A 9,871-nucleotide genomic window follows, 5' to 3' on the forward strand; every position below is an offset into this window, starting at 1 on the left:
TTCTTGAAACCAAAAACTATAGCCAAGAGCTCCTTCTCAGTAGTCGTGTAGTTCAGTTGAGCTCCATTTAATGTCTTACTAGCATAGTAGACCACATGAAATATATTAGACTTTCGTTGCCCAAGAACTGCTCCTACTGCATAATCACTTGCATCACACATCATCTCAAAAGGTTCTCTCCAATCAGGTGATGTAATAACCGGTGCAGTGATTAAACTCTTCTTGAGAGTCTCAAATGCTGCCAAGCATTCATCATCAAATTTAAAAGGCACATCATTCTCGAGCAAGTTGCACAATGACTTAGAAATCTTAGAGAAGTCCTTGATGAAACGCCGATAAAAACTCACATGACCAAGAAAACTACGGATTTCTTTCACAGAAATAGGTGGCGGAAGATTTTGAATGACTCCCACCTTGGCTTTATCCACCTCAAGACCCTTGCTAGAGACCTTATGCCCAAGAATGATGCCTTATTGCACCATGAAGTGATATTTTTCCTAATTGAGCACCAAATTAGTTTTCACGCACCTTTTGAGCACTGAACGGAGATTATTTAAGCATTCATCATATGAATGTCTAAAGACGGAGAAGTCGTCCATGAACACTTCGACATTATTTCCAATCATATCAGAGAATATAGCTATCATGCATCTCTAAAAAGTGGCAGGTGCACCACATAAGCCAAAAGAAACTCTACAGAAAGCAAACATGCTGAATGGACAAGTGAAAGTAGTCTTCTCTTGATCTTCTGGTGCAATGCAAATCTGATTGTAGCCCGAATAACCATCCAGAAGAAAATAATACTCATGACCAGCCAACCTGTCGAGCATCTGATCAATAAATGGAAGATGGAAGTGATCTTTCCTTGTGGCCTCATTCAACTTTCTGTAATCCATGCATACCCTCCAGCCTGTGACTGTTCGAGTGGGGATGAGCTCGTTCTTTTCATTTGCTACCACAGTAATACCTCATTTCTTAGGTACACATTGCACGGGGCTCACCCAAGAATGTCAGAAATAGGATATATGATTCCTGCATCCAGCCACTTTAGAATTTCTTTCTTCACCACTTTTTTTATTATAAATTAAGCCTTCGTTGTTGCTCAACAGTCGGTTTGCTACCTTCCTCTAGAAGAATTTTATGCATGCACTACGAAGGGCTGATCCCTTTAATATCTGTTATAATCCATCCGATGGCCGATTTGAATTCTCTTAAAATCCTCAAGAGCTTGTCCTCATCACTACCTGAAAGGTCCGATGCAATAATAACAGGAAAAGTAGATGCATCACCTAAAAAGGCATACCTCAAGTGTTCAGGCAATGGTTTAAGCTCCAATGTAGGTGCTTCCTCAATAGATGGTTTGAGCTTTCCCTCAGCATTCTTGAGATCAGTATTACCAAGAGATTCAAATGGCATGGCTAGCTTTCATTTCCAAGGAGAAGCATTTAGATATTGTAACTGCTCATTGCCATCCTCATCATCACTATCAGATTCCCCCATTAAGGCTTTTTCTAAGGCATCAGACCTTATTACATGATCAAGTTCTGAAATAACTGAAGAATCGACCAAATCCATCATGAAGCACTCCTCATCTTCTGTGGGGAATTTCATTGCATTGAACACATTGAATGTCACATCCTGATCTTGCACCCTCATAGTAAGTTCACCCTTTTGCACATCTATCAAAGTACGGCCTGTAGCCAAGAAGGATCTTCCCAAGATTATGGGAATCTTCTTATCTTCCTCGAAATCCAGAATGACAAAATCTGCAGGAAAGATGAGCTTGTCCACCTTTACTAGAACGTCCTCCACGATGCCTCGTGAGTATGTAATAGAATGATCAACCAATTATAGAGACATGTAGGTGGGCTTTGGATCAGGCAAATTCAGCTTTCTGAGGATAGATAACGGCATCAAATTGATGCTTGCTCCCAAATCGCAAAGGCACTTGTCGAATGACAACTGGCCAATGGTGCAAGGAATGGTGAAGCTACCTGGATCCTTAAGCTTTGGAGGTAACTTTTATTGCAGCACATCACTGCATTCTTCTGTCAGAGCAACAGTATTAAGATCATCCAGTTTCACCTTCCTTGAAAGAATACCTTTCATGAATTTCGCATAACTAGGCATTTGCTCCCGAGCTTCAGCAAAAGGTATGTTGATGTGAAGTTTCTTGAACACCTCCATAAACTTACCAAACTGCTTGTCCAGCTTTTGTTTTTGCAATCTCTTAGGAAAAGGTGGTGGAGGATAGAGCTGTTTCTCCCCTGTATTACCCTCAGGCAGAGTGTGTTCAACAATAGTCTTCCTTGGTTCCCCCTCTTTCTCCTTTTGCTTTTCTCCTTCATCTACGACTTCAGCTTCTCCATCTTTTGCTTTTTCAGCATCAGCAACTTTTCCAGACCTTAAGGTGACAGCTTTGACTTGCTTCTTAGCTTTCTTCTTGCCTGGCACTTCAGTATCGCTGGGAAGTGTGCCAGGTTGACGATTGATCAAGGAATTGGCTATTTGACCGAATTGATTTTCCAAGGTCTTGATAGAAACAGCCTGACTTTTGCACAACAGCTTTAACTCATCAAAATCAGTACTAGAAGGTGGAGCCGCACCTCCTTGTTGAGGATATGATTGCCTTTGAGCATATTGCTGAGGTTGCTGGAATCCAGGTGGATTGAACTTTTTACTTGCAGCTTGTTGATATGGTTGCTGAACAGCATTCTGATTATTGCTCCAGCTGAAAATTGGGATGATTTCTGTTATTAGGATGATAAGTAGTTGGCACAGGCTGCTGCGGTCGCTGATAATTTTTCACATACTGAACAGATTCATTAACAAGAGAACACTAATCCGTAGCATGAGAGCCTGGACAAAGCTCACAGATAATATCTATTTGATTGACTCTATAGTTGGCTAAAGAATCAACCTTCATAGATACCGCTTGGAGCTGTGATGTAATAGCTGTAGCTGCGCTGTAATAGCTGTAGCTGCATCAACTTCCAGAATACCTGTAACCTTACCAGGCATCATCCTTTGAGTTGGGTTTTGATACTCGTTTGCAGCCATAGTTTCAATAAGATTATAGGCTTCAGTATAGCTTTTGGCCCACAAACCGCCTCCAGAAGCTACATCGAGCATGGGCCTCGATTGGGCCCCCAAACTATTGTAAAAACCAGTGATCACCATCTAGTCAGGCATACCATGATGTGGAAACTTTCTCAACATCTCCTTGTAGTGCTCCCAAGCTTCACACATTGATTCTCCTTGTTGATGTGCAAACTGAGTAAGAGCACTCCTCATAGCTGCAGTCTTGGCTATTGGATAGAACTTCACCAGAAACTTTTGTGCAAGATCTTCCCAAGTAGTGATGGACCAAGATGGTAAAGAATGTAACCAATCCTTAGCTTTGTCCCTCAGAGAGAATGGGAAAAGCCTCAGCTTGATAGCCTCATCAGTAACACCATTATATTTGAAAGTACTACAGATCTCGACAAAATTCCTGATATGCATGTTGGGATCTTCAATCGCAGCACCTCCGAAAGAAATGGAATTCTGCACCATCTGAATAGTGCCCGGCTTGATTTCGAAAGTATTAGCCTGAATAGCTGGATGAATGATGCTTGACTGAATGTCATCAATTTTAGGCCGAGAAAAGTCCATAAGAGCTGGGTCAGCTGGAACTATACCATCACCCATTGTTACAGGTTCTTTCTTCTCACTCTCTGTATCCGAATCTTCAAAAACTATCTTCTCTGGAAAGTCAAGAGCTGAATCTGTTTCCTCAGTCGTATCAAGATTCCTCTTGTGAGTGCGAGAACGTGTTAGCATAAACGCTCGCTAGAGTACCTGAAACACAAATGGAAACAGTAAGTAACAAGTCTTAATCAATGAATCCTAATGACCACTGATGGCAAGTACATAAACTAAACAAATTAACACCGAGTCCCCGGCAGCGGCGCCAAAAACTTGTTAGGGTACAAACCATGCGCTAAAATACATGCAAGTATACGTGATCGCAAGTAATATAGAATGATTTCTAGTTTGTTCCTACAAAGACTCAAACTAATTATATTTAATTAACACTTACTCACCAATGTATGATTACTCTTCAATGTCAAGACAATAACAATTAAGGTTGATTAACTAATATTAACTAGGAGAATTTAACACTTAAATTACCAATATTAAACACACATGAGATCATAACTTCATTAATACTTCATTCAATAGTTATTTTTATTACCCTTGGCATGTAATGGTGATGATATTAATCAAACAACACGAAACTGATAACGCCAACTTTCGTTGTACGAATGCCATTCTACCAGGCATCCACAATTAAGATAGAAGTTGAATAGGCATCAATTATGTTGAGACCCTATATGTCTACAGAATTTGACAACATAATGATTTAAGCACAAGTTTTTCATTATGATTACACAGGGCAAGTAAAACGGTTAGAGTTACCCACTAATCATGCATGCAATACATGAACCTATGCTAGCATGGCAAGTTCTAAATCTCAAGATTCACTGTCGCTTCACAAGATATTAACATGCTATCTTATATGTCTGCGACGCATATAAGACGAATAAGCACAACCTATGCTAGATATCATACAATCACCACATACCAAGGTATTAAACAATTAATTAAAGAAATCCATAGTAAATCTATTATGACCCCATGATCACGATTAGCCCATGATAGAACTCATCGTCACCATGGGTTCATATGAAAACATGATATAAACAAAACGATTTAAACTAATAAAAACACTTAATAAAAATAGAGTACGTCACAAGAGTATTAAGGTTCAAAGAGTAAAGAAAACTAGCATCCACTGTTACAACGAATTAAAAGAATCATAAGATAAATGTATGCTTCATCTTCTTCGTTGTTGGGTGCTAAAATGGTCTTCTTGATCTTCTCTCCTTGTTACTTGTTCCTTGCTTTTTGTGAAAACCTCTCCCATATAGGTTTATATAAAAGTCCACAAGAAACAGCGCTGTCAAAATCCCGATAGAACTCGAATTAGAAAATCCAGAATTAAAATTCCCGCACCCAGGTGGCCGCCTCCAATCTTCACGAGGGCGCCTCCTGGAAGGCGGTCGCCTGCTCCTTCCAGGCGGGCGCCTGCTACCTTTCTGCAAAATTAATGTTTTTCTTCTGATTTTGCTGATTTCTTCGCACTTCTCCCCGCAACTGATCCCAAGCACTACCCTAGGCTTATTTTGATGAATTCTCCCTATATAAGCAAATTATACCCTTAAATGCAAAAATACTAGAAAATCGGATCGAATACACAAAATACTCCATTTCAAGACATCAATTCAAGCCGTTATACGACGCTCAAAGTGGTATAAAATGCCACTTATCAATGCTTTTTCCCATTTCCAATAAGTTTTACAATTATCACACTACTTACTTCATTCCACTAGCTACCAAACATACTTCATGGCATTTATTTATTATTCAAACTTTCTCCAGATTAAGTATTTTCTTCTTTGCATCTTTACTCATGGTGGATCTACCTTATCTTCTTAGCTTATTACTCATTTCCTCACATGATTGGAAAATTTTCTTATATTGCTTCTGCATCCAGAAACTTACTTTACTATTGGCTTCTGTACACTTTACACTTCGCTTCTTCTAAAACCACTCCTTGCCATACTACAGGACAACCAATCTGACCTAAAATCACATCGAACTCTTCTAGCTCGAAGGGTATTAGATCAGCTGCAACTACGTCCAACTTCTAGATGCTTGATCTCTTGGTCCTTTTGAAAGTTTTGTCTCTAGCTGTGCTGGATGTTGGCCCTTGGGATGTAGTATTTTGGGTAACCAGTCTACAAATCCGTGCAATATGCCCAACTTTACCACAATTGTAACACGTAACTCCTGGATTCTCTGGATTGCATTCCGATGCATAATAACACTTATGACCACACTTGAAACATTGCACATTCTTTTTGCACGAACCACTGTGTCTCCTATCACAAGACTTGTAATTCACTGATGACTTGACTGACTGAGCTGGAGTAGAAGCAACCGAGATAATATCAGACTTAGTTTGGGAGAAACTCTGTCTTATGAATCTTTTACTTATGTTTCTGCCAAACCGATTCTGAAATTCTTGACTTGATTCTTCTTGGTCTCCTGGATTCTCTGGATTGCATAACACCTTGTCCTTAACATCTTCGTACTTCCTTTGCTTATCACTCTCTTCCTTAACAACTAAATTCTGGTCACTTTCTAATACCAGGGCAGCCTGAATCATAGAGGAGTATGTCTTGAGTTGCAATGCCACAATTCCTCTTTGAATTTCAGGCTTCAACCCTTGTTGAAACCTCCTTGCCTTCTGACTCGCCGTACTTACATACTCAGGAATCGGGCCAATTCTGTAAACTTGGCCTCATACTCCAACACACTTCTTTCACCTTGCTTTAACTCTAGGAATCCAATCTCCATTTGATTTCGCACACAGTCAGGGAAATACTTTTCCAAAAGCAACTCAGTAAACCTAGCCCACGAAACAGGGCCTTCTCCTTCTAACGCTCTAGTTGACTCCCACCAATAATTCGCTTCATTTTTCAAGAATTAGCTTGCATAATTTGTCTTAAGATCATCGCTTACTTGCGTGAGGGTAAATGCCTTTTCCATTTCTTTAAGCCAATTTCTGGCAACAACAGGATCCACTTCGCCCTTGAACTCTGGGGGCTTAACAGACTGAAAGGATTTAAAATTAGTAGTTTGGTTTAGCTCTCCTTGTTGATGTTATTGCTGCTGAATCTGTTGGATTAACTACAACTGTTGTGGCTGTTGCTGGCGCAACAAGTGTAGAATTTCATTTATAATTGGACCCTCCGCCAAAGTACTACTATTTTCTTTAGAATGGGTAGCTTTCTTGGGTGGCATTTTCCTAAAATATAACAGGGAATTTATTTAAAAACATAACGAGATTGTATAACAAAAATGTCACCATTTAAACAGTGCACCTGTGTCAGGAAAATGTTACCCAATCAATATACCCATGTCTTTATTCTTAGGATCTATTTATAAAAGATATCTAGATTAGCAACACTAGCAACAATAGCAACGGTAATAGTAGCAGAATCAACAACAACGTAGAAATTAGAATATAAAGATACTAAACATTATAATATGCCCTCTCAATACAACAACAACCGAGCAACCTTCCAGCACCATCAAAATACAACATTAACAAATTTCATATACCGCAAAGCTAGACGGGCCATACTAGGCACCACCCAAAAAGGGTAAACTGGTAAGTCAAGTTAAAACTAAGAATCACAGACTTGGCTAACGCACTAGTTTGAGCTTCAATCAACCATCCTTCCCAAGGCGACTTCTTATCTCTTACAAAATACCCATCTTCGACAGAGTCAACTTTTCTAAAGCTGCAAGCTTCAATATCGAATCATGAATCCTCTCTAAAATTTTCATTTCTGAAGTAGTAACCCGATGTAAAACTACTATTCCTCCAGAAAGTCAACTCTTGTTTACTTTTAATAACCAGGACTGTCTATTTACAGAAGCTACTGACAACTCATTACCTCGGGGCTTCAAATGAAATTTCAAAGTCAAGGAATTAATGATACAGGGAGGACAAGAGAAGAAGACATAGGTATGACTGAGAGCAACCATACAGGTACATAAGATGACCAGTCTTAGTACTGCATAGCTTATAACACATACTTCGGTGGTGTCCCACCAGACCCTTTTGTCACACAGACAAATGGTCAACTCATATGATTTATTTGTCCCAATCAACCAATAGAATCTCCGCGAAAAGAAATAATTTTTAAATAGAGATTTACCAATAAGGAGGGAGAAAATCTAATTTATAATTGAACCAACAGAACCCTAAGTGGCTTACTCCGAGTTCTCAACTTTCTCACAGGAAAAGTAAGCAACTTATAGGATAAGAAACAATGACTCTAGAAACAAAATACGTTTCAAGAAAGAAATAGAAGGGTTTAAAGATACCACCTCCCGTTTTGATCCACATTCACTATAAAACTTGGCCGTCATAGCAGACACTAACTATTATCATACTATCCGAACTCACCAAGGTCACACAATCGGTCCAATAACATTCTCTGTCATAGAAAATATGATATTTAGAAATAACATTGGCGTCTCTTCAGCTGACACATCAAAGGTCTGCTCAGAAGCTGAATTCTCTCAATCAGACTCGAATTCTCGAGAGGGAAACTAGAAATCTCTATCAAACATTACTCAATAATACATATACGAAGGAAACATATTCTAGGTTAGGGCAGTTCCAGCCAATCCTCAATAGACGTCAGCGTTATGTCTCTGAAACCCTTGACTAACCTCATAGACTCGCTCCTCTGATTGAGTTTCACGATGGTGCCCTCATTTGGGGGTTTCCAACCTTGAACCTCCGATTTCTCTTTAAAAACACAGCAACAACTACATGCAATACAATTTTATCACAGATTTCACAACATCTCAAGTTGATAAAGCAAAAACTCGGCCCTCGGCTCAAAATCGAGCCCAAAAACACACGCACACACGCATGCAAGCATCTACACACACATGCATAACATTTAAAACTCATATATAGAATAAGGATGAGGATTCATGGAATATTTCAAAGAAATCGAGAGAGAAAGACATAGTACCGAGAGAGAGAGAGAGAGACAGATGAGAGAAAGTGAGAGAAGAGAGTGCACGGGTGAAGAAGAAAAGAAAGAGGGAGGGTGGAATTATATAATGTAAAAGCAGGGGCATTTTAATAATTAACAAATCCTTCTTTGTTTTATTCTCTTTTTCTTTTTATTCTAAACTCAAATACGAATTTAAATATTATGTAGCTCTCTCAGAAAAGATGAAAATAGAATTAATATCAATTTTAAAATATAGAGTTTGAAATTAGCTTTCCAACCATATTTTTAAAATAATTTTTGAGCGTACGGTTTATTTTCTATGAATTTTACAAGATTACGCCCAAAATAAAAATAGAACTCAGTTAAATCATTTTAAAACTACACCGATCATGAAATAAATCCATCTTGTTAAAATATTTGAATAAATATAAAGTGATTGTCAAAGCGTATCAATGAAGTCTCTCAAATCTTACTGAGGAAGACTTGCACAGCTTCTTAAGAAAGAAACTTAATCAGGAAGACTTGTAAAGCTTATCGAGGAAGATTTGTAAAGCTTATCGATGAAGTTTTGTAATACTTAATAAAGAAGATTTGAATAGCTTACTTAGTAAGACTTGTAAACCAACTACTATAAATAGCTCATTTAGCTAATTAAATGAGATACAACTTTCTCTCCATATCTTCTATTCTCCTATACTTCCTCCACATTCAACATAACTAATATTTTCAGTCAAGGTTTATAACATGTTATCAGCACGAGTCTCTGCCAACTGAAGCTTTATTCTCGAAAGAGCTAAGACTTATTCTGACCCATGAGTCTCTACCAACTGAAACTTTATTCTCGAAAGAGCTACGACTTATTCTAAACCACGAGTCTCTATCAACTAAAACTATTTCATAAAAGAGGTACGATTTCTTTTACTCATTTTATTCTAATTATTATTACATATTTATTTATGTTACTGATTGAAATCAATAAATATGGTTATGCCGTCAAATAATATTATAAAGATGGCTCTGCCGTCAAGTAATACTACTATAAAGATGGCGCTACCGTCAAGTAATAATCAAAATTTTTCTGGCCGGCTATGCCATTGTAACTTTTGTATAAAGTTATTATTTCAACTTGTCTGTTTAAATATAATATGACATATTATATCTTATTTAAAATCTATTCAGGATGGCGAATCTTGCAAAATTAGAGTTTGTTGCCTTGGATG

At 38.2% G+C, this 9,871-nt stretch overlaps 1 non-coding gene across 1 annotated transcript; it reads left to right on the forward strand.

Moving 5' to 3' along the window:
* Positions 1 to 3,190: 3,190 nt before the first annotated feature.
* Positions 3,191 to 3,297, forward strand: LOC141722441 (small nucleolar RNA R71). Its single transcript, XR_012575459.1, has one exon. It is a non-coding gene; the product is annotated as a small nucleolar RNA R71 (small nucleolar RNA).
* The last annotated feature ends 6,574 nt before the right edge of the window (positions 3,298 to 9,871 follow it).

The sequence above is a fragment of the Apium graveolens genome, chromosome 4, assembly GCF_009905375.1.
Source record: "Apium graveolens cultivar Ventura chromosome 4, ASM990537v1, whole genome shotgun sequence".
Classification (NCBI taxonomy): domain Eukaryota; kingdom Viridiplantae; phylum Streptophyta; class Magnoliopsida; order Apiales; family Apiaceae; genus Apium; species Apium graveolens.